Raw genomic sequence first — 13,012 nt, forward strand, 5'->3', positions numbered from 1 at the left:
AAAAATATTATAATTACCAGCATATCAGGGATAGATAGAATAGTAGAAGAAGAAGAAGCTATACAGTGATTAAAGACATAAAGTACTGTTTTGATTGAGGTGGAAAAGCCTGCAGAGATGATTCACAAAGCTATAACCAGAGCACTGGATGAGCAAGAAAAGATTTGAACATGAGGTGTTGCCTCTGAAGTTTCCAGAATAGGGAAAGCTTAGGAGAAAGTCAGTGGATGAAGAGATGCCAAGTAGACCAGAGGGAAAAATGGAATCACAAGATCACCTTTCAAAGGCTGAAGAGAGAGGGATTGATCCTGATTTAATAAGAAAGAGAGGTGTCCCTTGTGATGAGTATAAAGGGGAACAGGTGACCTGAGAGCTGAACCACAGGCAATATCAAATTAGTCAAGGCAAGGCCGGGTGCAGTGGCTCATGCCTATAATCCCAGCACTTTGGGAGGCTGAGGCAGGAGGATAGCTTGAGCCCAGAAGTTCAAGAGCAGACTGGGCAACATAGTGAGACCCTGTCTTTATTTTTTTAAAAAAATAGAAAATTTAAAAGAAATTAGTCAAGGCTAAGGTGGTGTAATCTGAATAATCTTTTGAAGTCCTTTGTCACCTAGATAGGCTTTTCTTATTCTCAAAAGTAGTTCAACACTCTGCATGATGTATGTAGCATTTCATGTCCTGTGCAACAGCAGTACCACAACGTAGCACTAAATGCCACTTTCCTTATGCGCACCCACTGTCCTTAATGTGTTACTTAGCATCAGCTCTATGCACAGGGTACAGCCTCCTTCCCAGTTTTCAGATAAAGAAACTCAGCCTTAGAACTGTAATGTGATTTGTCCAGTAGCCCCCAGACTCTCAGATTTAGTATTTGTCACACTACCCCCTAAAGACAGGGTACTTTAGTAAAAGCAAAAGGCTGTGTCCCTAAGATTTAGCCTAAGGAGAAAGTTCTACTTTCTCTGATGTTAAAACTTGAAAATGCACATGGCAACATGGCAAGACCCCATCTCTACAAAAATTTAAAAAATTAGCCAAGAGTGGTGGCACACACCTGTGGTCCCAGCTACTCGGGAGGCAGGAAGACTGCTTGAGCCCAGGAGGCTGAGGCTACAGTGAGCCATGATCATACCACTGCACTAAGCCTGAGCAACAGAGCAAGACCCTGTCTCAAAAAATAAAAAATAATTGGGAGCTGAATGTGTCCAAGTGTCTTCTTCTCTTTTATTTTGTCCTATGAGTTCTCCCTCCCAATCCTGCACCAATGCCATAGGGAAAAATATACATGTATCATTATTAAGATAAAGATTATCTCAATTTGCTAATGGGAATGAAGTCTGTTGTTAAATTCATCATTTTCTAAGTCTTCTGAGAGGTAGTGTTTACTCTTTGGATTGAGCTTTCAGACCTATGCATTGGGAAAATGTCAGGCCATTTAAACTAGAAAAAGTAACTTTTAATTGATGAAGACCTTTGTATTTCTTTTCCCTGAGTAGCCTCTTGTTCCTTAAAACTGGGAAAGAGAAGGCAATATTTGTCACAGAAATACTTCTAGCAAGCAACTGAAATTTAATTTTTCTAGGACCCTTACTGGGGATGTGCAGGAGCCCATTCTCTGAGTGACATCTCTGATAATCGTAGGCCTGAGCATGTTTGTTCGCACATCTGAAGCCCAGACAGCAAATGCCTGAACAAATGGTATTGCCTGTGTCTACAGTTGAAGGATGGTTCAATGTTACCGGTTTGTTGATATGCTGAAAACCACCATGAAATTGCCCCCAAATACCTTTGACATAGATTTGGATAACAGAAATATTTTTACATCAGTTGAGGTAACTGGATTTAATCACTGGATTAAAAACCACCTTTACTAACCACTATGGAGAACAGATGGAGGTTGCTCAAAAAACTAAAAATAAAGCTACCATATGACCTAGCAATCCAATTTCTGGATATATACCCAAAAGAAAGGGAATTAGTATTTGGGAGAGATATTTGCACTCCCATGTTTATTGCAGCACTATTCACAGTAGCCAGGATTTGGCAGCATCTTAAATGTCCATCAGCAGATGAACGGATAAAGAAAATGTGGTACATTTACACAATGGAGTACTATACAGCCATAAAAAATGAGATTCTGTCTTTTGCAGCAATATGGATGAAACTTGAGGTTGTTATGTTAAGTGAAATAAACTAGGCACAGAAAGACAAATTTCTCATGTTCTAGCTTCCACTTATTTGTGGGAAACTAAAAATTAAAACAATTGAATTCATAGATATAGAGAGTAGAAGCATGTACCAGAGACTGGGAAAGGTTGTGGTAGGGGCAGGCAGTGGGGGACAAGGGTATGGTTAATGGGTACCAAAAAATAGTTAGAATGAATAACACCTTGTCTTTGGTAGCACAACAGGATGACTATAGCCAATAATTATAAGAGTTAATGAAAGAGGAAAGAAACACAAAATGTGGCTGGACAGTTAAAGGCAGAATTATTTTAGAGAAAATAAACCTGAGAGGGGCTTCTGGCCAATTTTGGTCAGGAGCATTTTCTCTCACAGGCTTAGAGTGGTTTTAGGGTGAGGAGGCTTATCACAAGCTTGGAATGTTTCTGTGTGAGGGAGAAGTTTTATGGCGGGGTTGGGCTATCTCTGCATGGAGGGGAGGTTATCTTGGGGCAGACATCTTTCCAGCTGGGAGGAGGGTTATCTTAAGGCTGGCATCTTCCCAGGAGGTTTATCTCGGGGCTAGCATGTCCCTGTCAGGGAGGAGTTTGGAATGTTTCTGCTGGGAGATGTTATTTGGTTTATGGTCGTGCTGACCTTAGCCATTAGTCTGATGCCCTTTGGATTTAGGCGGTTTTTGATTAAGGTGAACTTTAGAATGAGGGTCTTGTCCAAGATGGCGATGTTCCGGCTCTGTAAATAACAATTTAATTGTAAATTTTAAAATAACTAAAAGAGCGTAATTGAATTGTTTTTAACCCAAAGGATAAATACTTGAGGCAACGGATACTCCATTTACCCTGATGTGATTATTATATATTGCATGCCTGTATCAAAATATCTCATATACCACATAAATATATACACCTGCAAAAACCAAAACCAAAAACCACCCATTCTAAGATACCAGTTTAAGTGTAAATAATTTTAATTAGTGGGTATGTGAGAAGGGGAGGAAATTTCTTGTACTACACAGATGACTTCTAAAGTTAAACTCTTCCATTACTTTTTGAGAAAGAAGAATTGGAGTAAGGAATGACTTGATATCAATATTACCAGTATCTGTATCGACATCTTGTGAGCTATATAATATTATGTCTGGTGTATCCTGTAATACAGAGGTTGACAAAGTTTTTCTGTCAAGGGCCAGGTAGTAAATATATTTGGCTTTGAGGCCATAAGATCTGTGTTGCAACCACTCAGTTCTCCATAAAAGCAGCCATGAACAATTCGTACAAGACTAAGTGTGGCCATGTTCCAATAAAATTGTATTTAGGGACACTGAAATTTGAATTTCATGTAATTTTCGCAACATGAGATGTTCTTCCTCTTTTGATTGTTTTCAACTACTTAAAAATGTGGACATCATTCTTAGCTCAAGAACCATACAAAGAGGCAGTGGATCAACTTAGGCCCATGAGCTATAGTTGGCTGATCTCTGATATAGTCTGTGTGGTTAGAGTGGGGAAGGTATTTTTATACCAGCAAAAACGCTATGCTTTCTCCACTAGCCTGGTATAAAAATTGGGAATGTGCTACAGATGCCGCTTGGTAGAAAGCTGTTTTATTAAGGTTTCTGGAAATTAGACTTGCCAACACAAACATTAACCTTCGCTCCTTTATTCAGATGTTACATTTAAATTTTTACCCAGACCTGGGAACTGAGTAAAATTATAATTATGATAGACACAGGGCCCTTGAACTCTTTCTTTTGGCTGTTTTGAAAGGTCGTTGTCTTCATGTTAATTAGGAGCCAGGAACATTCTGCTTCAGCTGCTTGTTGGGAAGGCATTATCATTAGGGAAATGATCTAATCAAGAGTTTGCATGGGAGGTGGGGTGTGGGCCTGGAGGCTAGGAAACCTGAGAGGTTGAATTACAGGGACACCCAACCGATAATTATAATAAACTTCTCCCTAGGCCTGAATGCAAAGCTTGGAACCTGTCAGTTTTCACATTGGAATTATTATACTCAACCAGTGACAGTGTATTTGGTGATATGTCAACATTTTCATTGTGAATGAGTGCTAATTGGGTATTTTAGTGCTTGAAATTATTTGTTGCCGAAAACACTGACACAGTCTGACATTCTCTGCTTTTGATAATTCTGTAGCACCTATAGAATTTCTTTCTCTAGATTTAATTGCTTTATACAAAATATGTACATCAATTAATCAGAGCTGTAATTATTAGACTCCACAGTTGGCCAGGCATGGTGGTTCATGCCTGTAATCTTAGAACTTTGGGAGGCTGAGGCAGGGGGATCACTTGAGCCCAGAAGTTGGAGACCAGCCTGAACAACATAGTGAGACCCTGTTTCTACAAATAATTTTTTGAAATTATACAGGAGTGGTGGTGTGCGTCTGTGGTCCCAGCTACTTGGGAGGCTAAGGTGGGAGGATCACTTGAGCCCAGAAGGCCAAGGCTGGAGTGAGCTATGATGGCACCACTGCACTCCAGTCTGGGGAAACCCTGTTTCAAAAAATAGAAAATAGACTCCATGTTGGCCTGACGGTTAAGTCTGCCTAAATCAGCCAATTCACAGGTCGGGGGTTCTGAAAGGGGCTCTTCAGAATTATAAACTTCAATTTTAAAACCAAAAATTACCTCCCTTCCACTTTCTGCTCCCAACTCGTTAGAACAAATTTGAGTTGAGTAGTCTGCCAGCCCAGGACTGTTCTAGGTGCTGGGGGCCAACAGCAGAAACCAGTGTTCCAAAGCCAGGAACCCTGGCTTTCTTCCAGCAGACTTTTATTTTAATGCATCCATTTGCTTACTAGAGAGAATTTCTTCTGTGTGTCAGTTTTTTATTATAAATTTTGAGGCTTACTCTTGAGTTCTCCACCTGAAATCAAATTTGGATTTGTCTTTTCTTAAAAATTATTTTATTATGGCAAAACATACATAATATAAAATTTGCCATTTTAACCACTTCTATTTATTTTTATTTATTTATTTTTTGTTTGTTTTGAGACAGGGGTCTCACTGTCACCCAGGCTGGAATGCAGTGGTTTGATCTTGGCTCACTGCAACCTCTGCCTCCCAGGTTCAAGCAATTCTCGTGCCTCAGCCTCCCTAGTAGCTAGGACAACAGGCGTGCACCACCATGCCCAGCTAATTTTTGTACTTTTTGGTAGAGACATGGTTTTACCATGTTGACCAGGCTGGTCTCGAACTCCTGACCGCAGGCGATCCGCCTGCCTCAGTCTCCCAAGGTGCTGGGATTACAGACGTGAGCCACTGTGCCTGGCCGCATTTTAACCACTTTTAAGTGTACAGTTCTACAGCACTAATCCATCACATTGTTGTACAACCATCACCACTACCCATTTCTAGAATATTTTCATCTTTCCTAGCTGAAACTCTGTACCCATTAAACACTAACTCTCCATTCTCACCACTCTCCAGCCCCAGCACCCACCATTCTACATTTTTGGACAAGGGGACAGGGTTTCACTCTGTCACCCAAGCTTGGAGTGCAGTGATGCGATCATAGCACACTACAGCCTTAACCTCCCAGTCTCAAGCGATCATCCCATCTCGGCCTCCCAAGTGGCTGGGACTATAGGCACGCACCACCTCGCCTGGCTAATTTTTGTATTTTCTGTAGAGACAGAATTTCACCATGTTACGCAGGCTGGTCTCAGACTCCTGGGCTCAAGCAATCCTCCTGTCTTGGTCTCCCAAAGTGCTGGGATTACAGCTATAAGCCACCGCGCCTGGCCCACTATTCTACCTTCTGTTTCTATGAACTTGACTACTCAGGGATTTCATATACATGGAATTATACAGTAGGTTCCCTTTTGTGACGGGCTTATCTCAGTTTGCATGTCTTCAAGATTCATCAGAAACTTTACATTTTTAAAAAGTTTTCAATGAAAATTTTTAGGTTTAATTCAATCAGGTTAAAGGTCATATCTCAAGAATGAACAGTGTTCCTCATTCCTTCTTAAAATATTTTAAAAATGTTTTTTGAACCACAAAATGGCATTTTCATTTTGTTTTTTTCTTAGCAAAAAAATGAAACAAAGAAGGTCTTATTGGTTGAAAACCCTTGAATATTACAGTCTAACTAGGAGAACCAAAGTGCATTCTTTGCTTGGAGGTCAGGAACTATTTTAAGAATAAATTCTGCTTTACTTTCTAAAGTAAATGAGAAATTGCTAACTTGAAACATGTATTTTTCTTTTTTTTTTCTTTTCTTTTTTTTTTTTTTGAGACGGAGTCTTGCTCTGTCACCCAGGCTGGAATGCAGTGGCGTGATCTCGGCTCTCTACAAGCTCCGCCTCCTGGGTTCAAGCGATTCTCCTGCCTCAGCCTCCCCAGTAGCTGAGACTACAGGCACGTGCCACAACGCCCGGCTAATATTTTTATTTTTATTAGAGACAGGGTTTCACCATGTTGGCCAGGCTGGTCTCGAACTCCTGACCTCAGATGATCTGCCCACCTCGGCCTCCCAAAAGTGCTGGGGTTATAGGAATGAGCCACCACGCCCCGCCAAAACATGTATTTTTGAGGTTAGGTTTAGAGAAAGATGCATCATAATATTCTTAATTTTTCAGCGCATTAAAGAAAAGATGAATAGGAAAGGAAATAAATAACATCCCAACTGGGGGATCCTACTTTTTAAGAAAAGTGTAGACTTTTCACCATGCAATCCTCATACACTCTTGATCTTATATTAATTAGCATATTTCCCCTATGTGAGGAAATCTGTAATGCCCTTCCTCTGTGGTGGGCTGCCTTGCTTTGAAAACACCACTAGGAGACCCTCTGAAGAAGGACAGCAGCAGGTGTTCTGAGAGAAAGTAGTGAGATGGGACAGAGCTATGAATACTAACTGCAGAGACCAAGTCTCCAGACGCAGGGCCAGCTGGGGAAATTCTACTGCTGGCTGCCATTCCTTGGTTCTGTTGTCAGTAATGGCAGGTCACAAGCCTCGCCTCTCCTGCCTACTTGATTGTTCATTTTGGCCGCGTGCGGTGGCACATGCCTATAACCCCAGCGCGTTGGGAGGCCAAGGCCTCCCCAGTGTATGAACTCTCGTACATTACTGGTATGTAAATTGGTAAGACCATTTGGTAATATACCTATTAAGGCTAAACATGTGTATGCCCTATGATCCAGGTGTCAAGAGACATGTATAAGAATGTAGCCGGGCACCGTGGCTCACGCCTGTAACCCCAACACTTTGGGAGGCCAAGGCGGGTGGATCATGAGGTCAGGAGTTCAAGACCAGCCTGGCCAATATGATGAAACCCCATCTCTACTAAAAATACAAAAATTAGCCGGGCTTGGTGGCGTGCACCCATAGTCCCAGCTACTCAGGAGGCTGAGGCAGGAGAATCGCTTGAACCTGGGAGGTGGAGGTTGCAGTGAGCCGAGATCAGGCCACTGCACTCCAGCCTGGGCAACATGAGTGAGACTCTATCTCAAAAGAAAAAAAAAAGGTTCATTTTAATGTAACTTAATTGACTATAGAGTTTAGAATGTGAAGGGATAGGATTGTATTAATGAGTGTTGTGTTCGTGTATTACATCATGCTGTACCCATAGAAACAGGTCCTAAGAAATGTTATTCTCTAACAATACACATTCATGATGTGGCTCACCCAGAGCACCAAAACCCTGTTGGCCATAGCAGGTAGGGTCCACTTATCCCCGGCATCACCTGAGACATCATATGGACATGTTCTTTTACTTGGTTCTTCATGGAAAGCACAAAAGCATAACTTGAAACGGATTGAACTTACATTAGAATGAGACTTTTATGTATTTTTATAATATCGTCATCTTAAGCAAAATTAAATATGTTATAAATGATGTATGGTGGACCTCTGATGTTCATGTGTGTTTTTCACCTCACCGAAGAATGCTAAAAATTAATCTTAAATATAGCAAAATTACAGCAACAATAATAATAAAATATACTTGCTCAGTATGGATCTTCTGTCCTCCAGCATTGTCTAGAATTTTCCAGATTTTTCAGGAGGGCTGTCTCGTCTCATAATCTCTATGAATGTATATCACTCCAGAACTGCCTTTTTTCTTTGCTTAGACAGTAGTATCTTTCTCTGTATTGAGTATTCTTTGGTGAGTTTGCTCAGTGCCTCTTTTTTTAAAATTTTTTATTTTCATTTTAAGTTCCTGGGTACACGTGCAGGTTTGTTATATAGGTAAATGTGTGCCATGGTGGTTTGCTGTACCTATCAACCCATCACCAAGGTATTAAGCCCAGCATGTATTAGCTATTTTTCCTAATCCTCTCCTTCTCCCTTCCCCACCCACCAGCAGGCCCCAGTGTGTGTTGTTCCCCTCCCTGTGTCCATGTGTTCTCATTGTTCGGCTCCCAATTATAAGTTAGAACATGCAGTGTTTGGTTTTCTGTTCCTGTGTTAGGTTGCTGAGGATGATGGCTTCTAGCTCCATCCATGTCCCTGCAAAGGGCATGATCTCATTCCTTTTTATGGATGCATAGCATTTCATGGTGTATATGTACCACCTTCTCTTTATCCAGTCCATCATTGATGGACATTTGGGTTGATTCCATGTCTTTCCTATTGTGAATAGTGCTGCAATGTACATATGCGTGCGTGTCTTTGTAATAGAATGATTTATATTCCTTTGGGTATATACCTAGTAATGGGATTGCTGGGTTAAATGGCATTTCTGGTTATAGATCTTTAAGGAATTGCCACAAGCTTGGTGTCTCTTCTGTGTTTTCCTATAGCCCACAGGATGGCACGGGTGCTGTTTCACTCATGATGGCATTCCCCATTGGTAGGAAATATGCATATTATATTATATGCGACAAAATCCACGGAACACTCACCAAAGCCACAGAAGTTGTCTTTTTACCTGCTTAACAGCCGGTATCATCCAAGGTTTGATATGACAGACACAGACTTTATTCTGTTAGCTACAAATATTTATTCTGGTACAGGATGTGTTTAAAGGTATAGGCAAAGGCCACATTACACAGGTAAGGAGCTTGGATTTTATTTTAAGTGGAATAGAAAGAAATTGAAGTCTTTTAGACAGAGGAATGAAATGATCTGCCTTATGTTTCAAGATGAACCTGGCCACTAGAATATAGAGGGGCTAGCGGAAGCGGGTATAAGCAGAGAGACTAATTACAAAGGCACTGTTAGAGTCTACCAGTAGAGGTGAGTGACTTGACTAGGGTTATGGTAGTGGAGTGGGAAGAGTGAGCCTTGATATTTTCATAGAGATAAATAACAAAGCAACATCGTCTTCATGTGCCAGGCCCTGTGCTAGGTCTTGGGGATTCAACAGTGACAGAAGCAACACAAATCCCTGCCTTCATGAAGCTTTCATATTAGCAGCAAGGGTTAAACCATAAATAAATACATAAGTACGTATATGGTGCACCAGAAGGTTGGGGAGATATTAAGCAGAGAAGAGGAATACAGAGTAGCGTATAGAGTGCCATTTTTTTTTTTTTTTTTTTGAAATGGAGTCTTGCTCTATTGCCCAGGCTGGAGTGCAGTGGCACAATCTCGACTCACTACAACCTCCGCCTCCCGGATTCAATCGATTCTCCCACCTCAGCCTCCAGAGGAGCTAGGATTACAGGCACGCACCACCACACCCGGCTAATTTGTGTATTTTTAGTAGAGATGGGATTTCACTATGTTGGTCAGGCTGGTCTCGAACTCCTGACTTCAGGTGATCTGCCCACCTCGGCCTCCCAAAGTGCTGGGATTACAGGCATGAGCCACCACGCCCAGCCATAGAATGCTGTTTAAAATGCCAGTTATTTATGTAAAATCTGTGATCTTTCACATTGTTAGGAGAAGGTAAAAAGTGCATCCAGAAGCAAGGTTATCAGGGCCAAAGAGGCACTGTGTTCCCAAGGAACCTGTAGTCACTGATAGAGTCAGTACTGAGACTCCCGAAGATCAATAGGGCTGGCATCTGGCGTCCAGACCATATCGTCACGATCTGTGGTCATGTTTTGAGGGCAGCTTGAATATTTTTCATGATAAAAATATAGTGTACCTCTTTTTCTCTAATTGAAAAACAATTTCCAAGTAATGGCTGTGTATATTACAAGAAAAATTACCACAGAAATCGAGAGTGGAGAAAGGTATCGCAAGTCTCTCATAGAAAATGACCTAGAAATTTTCCTTTTAAATGTCTCGTTTTCAAGTAATATGAATATGGTTGGCCAGGCGCAGTGGCTCATGCCTGTAATGGCAGCAGTTTGGGAAGCCAATGGGGATAGATCGCTTGAGCTCAGGACTTCGAGACTACCCTGGGCAACGTGGTGAAACCCTGTCTCTACAAAAAAAGAAAAAAAAAAAAGCTGGGCATGATGGTGCACACTTGCAATCCCAGCTGCTTGGGAGGCTGAGGTGGGAGGATCACTTGAGGCTGGAAGGTGGAGGTTGCAGCGAGCTGAGATTATGCCACTGTACTCCAGCCTGGGTGACAGAGTGAGACCCTGTCTCAAAACAACAACAATAAACAAAAAACAAAAAACCCCACAAAACCAAAAATAAAGTAATACGAATATGGTAAAAAAAAAAAAATCAAGCATTCCAAGAGGTTACCCAGTGCAAAGTTAAGTCCCTTCCATCTCTGGCTGCAGTTTCCTCAGTTTTCTTCCCCACAAGCAACCACGGTGACCAGGTTCTTGGTGTCACTCTGGCATTGTGGTTCTCAACCTTGGCTGAACGGTAGAATCACATGCAGAGCTTTGAAAAGAACAGTTGCTGGCTGAGTGTGGTGGATCACACCTGTAATCCCAGCACTTTGGGAGGCCGAGGTGGGTGGATCATCTGAGGTCAGGAGTTCGAGACCAGCCTGGCAAACCTGGTGAAACCCCATCTCTACTAAAAATACAAAAAAATTTAGCTGGGCGTGGTGACGGGCACATGTAATCCCAGGCACTCGGGAGGCTGAGGCAGGAGAATCATTTGAACCCGGGAGGCAGAGGTTGCAGTGAGCTGAGATTATGCCACTGCACTCCAGCCTGGGCAACAGAGAGAGACTCTAAGAAAAAAAAAAAAAAAAAAAAAACGGTTGCCTCATCCCACCTCCAGAGGCTCTAATTAAATTGCTTTTGAATATGCCATAGAGATTTGTAATACCCCCCCCGCCCCCCACAGGTTTTAAAAATGTGCAGCCACTTAAATGTTCTAGAGCTAGCCTACATACTCATAAATGTATGCATTCTTTAAAATGCACTTATCAAAAAATTAGCTGGGCGTGGTGGCAGGCGCCTATAATCCCAGCTACTGGGGAGGCTGAGGCAGGAGAATCGCTTGAACTCAGGAGGCAGAGCTTGTGGTGAGCTGAGATCGTGCCACTGCACTCCAGCCTGGGTGACAAGAGCAAAACTCCATCTCAAAAAAAAAAAAAATTATTCAAATGACAGCAAAACAGTATATTTCTACCAATGATAGCAAAAAACTCTCTGATGGTTTTTTCTTTTTCTGATGCTTTTTTCTTTTTCACCTGTAAAATATATCTTGGAGATTATTTCACATTAGCATGTATCACTAGAGATAACTTATTTTTTTAAATGTCCAAATGATATGCCATCATATGGATTCAACAGAATTTTATCAGTCCCCTACTGATAGATAGTTATGTTATTCAAAGTAATCTGTTAACACAAATAATGCCATAACAAATATTCTTATATATACATCCTTATGTACATATTTGTATATATCTATAAAAGTCCCAGAATCAGAATTGGAATTATGGATCGAAAGGTAAGTTTTCAGTTTTGATGAATTCTACCCAATTTTATCCATAAGGGGCAATGTGTGAAAGGACCACACTAACAGTACATTCGCTTTGCTTGTAATCTTTGCCAATAAAAATTAAAACTAGTGTTGTCTTTGATTTTGCCCCATTTTAACATCAGGACTAAACTTAGGCATTTTCTTTTAGCTTAAAACCATTTCTTTTTCTCTGAATATCTCTCCTTCCCCTGCTTTCTTGGCCTATTTTTCTAGTGGGTTGTTGGTGTTTTTCTTATTGATTATAAGATGTATCAATATATAAAGGCATCAAACTTTTGTCAGCATATGATGACATATTCTGTATATATCATCAGTATATGAGCATCTTTACTGTTGCTCTTTTATTTATGATTTTTTTTTTTTTTTTGAGACGGAGTCTCGCTCTTTCGCCCAGGCTGGAGTGCAGTGGTGTGATCTCGGCTCACTGCAAGCTCCGCCTCCCGGGTTTGCACCATTCTCCTGCCTCAGCCTCCAGAGTAGCTGGGACTACAGGCGCCCGCCACCATGCCTGGCTAATTTTTTTGTATTTTTTTTAGTAGGGACAGGGTTTCACCGTGTTAGCCAGGATGGTCTCGATCTCCTGACCTTGTGATCCGCCCATCTCAGCCTTTCAAAGTCATGGGATTACAGGCATGAGCCACTGCGCCCTGCCTTTATTTATGATTTTTAATCTGATATAGTAAAATGTATAGTTTTTATGTTTTGGAGTGTTTCAAGTATCAGTTGGTAAGAGAGCTAGGTACTGGAAGCTACTGGAGAACAGAGAATATGTCATCTATATTCTTAGATCCTCAGTGCCCAACACATGGTAGATAATTGTTGACCGAATAGTTGGATGTAAATGTGATGATGATGATGAAGGATCATGAAAGTTGATCCCAGGTATTCATCCAGAAGAAATTAAGGCAGTAACAGTAATATCATCATTTAATTCCCTTCATAATTAAATGCTCCAGCATATAATAACGGTGTATAATACTTCTGGTATAAACTGGAAGTACTGAGTTTCA

The 13,012-nt window shown here is 41.2% G+C and overlaps 1 protein-coding gene across 8 annotated transcripts in view; it reads left to right on the top strand.

Moving 5' to 3' along the window:
* The window catches only part of CACNB2 (calcium voltage-gated channel auxiliary subunit beta 2), a 402,144-nt gene that overhangs the window by 235,376 nt on the left and 153,756 nt on the right, over positions 1-13,012 (top strand). The window lies entirely within an intron of this gene.

This window comes from Pongo pygmaeus, chromosome 8 (assembly GCF_028885625.2).
Source record: "Pongo pygmaeus isolate AG05252 chromosome 8, NHGRI_mPonPyg2-v2.0_pri, whole genome shotgun sequence".
In the NCBI taxonomy this organism is placed as follows: Eukaryota; Metazoa; Chordata; class Mammalia; order Primates; family Hominidae; genus Pongo; species Pongo pygmaeus.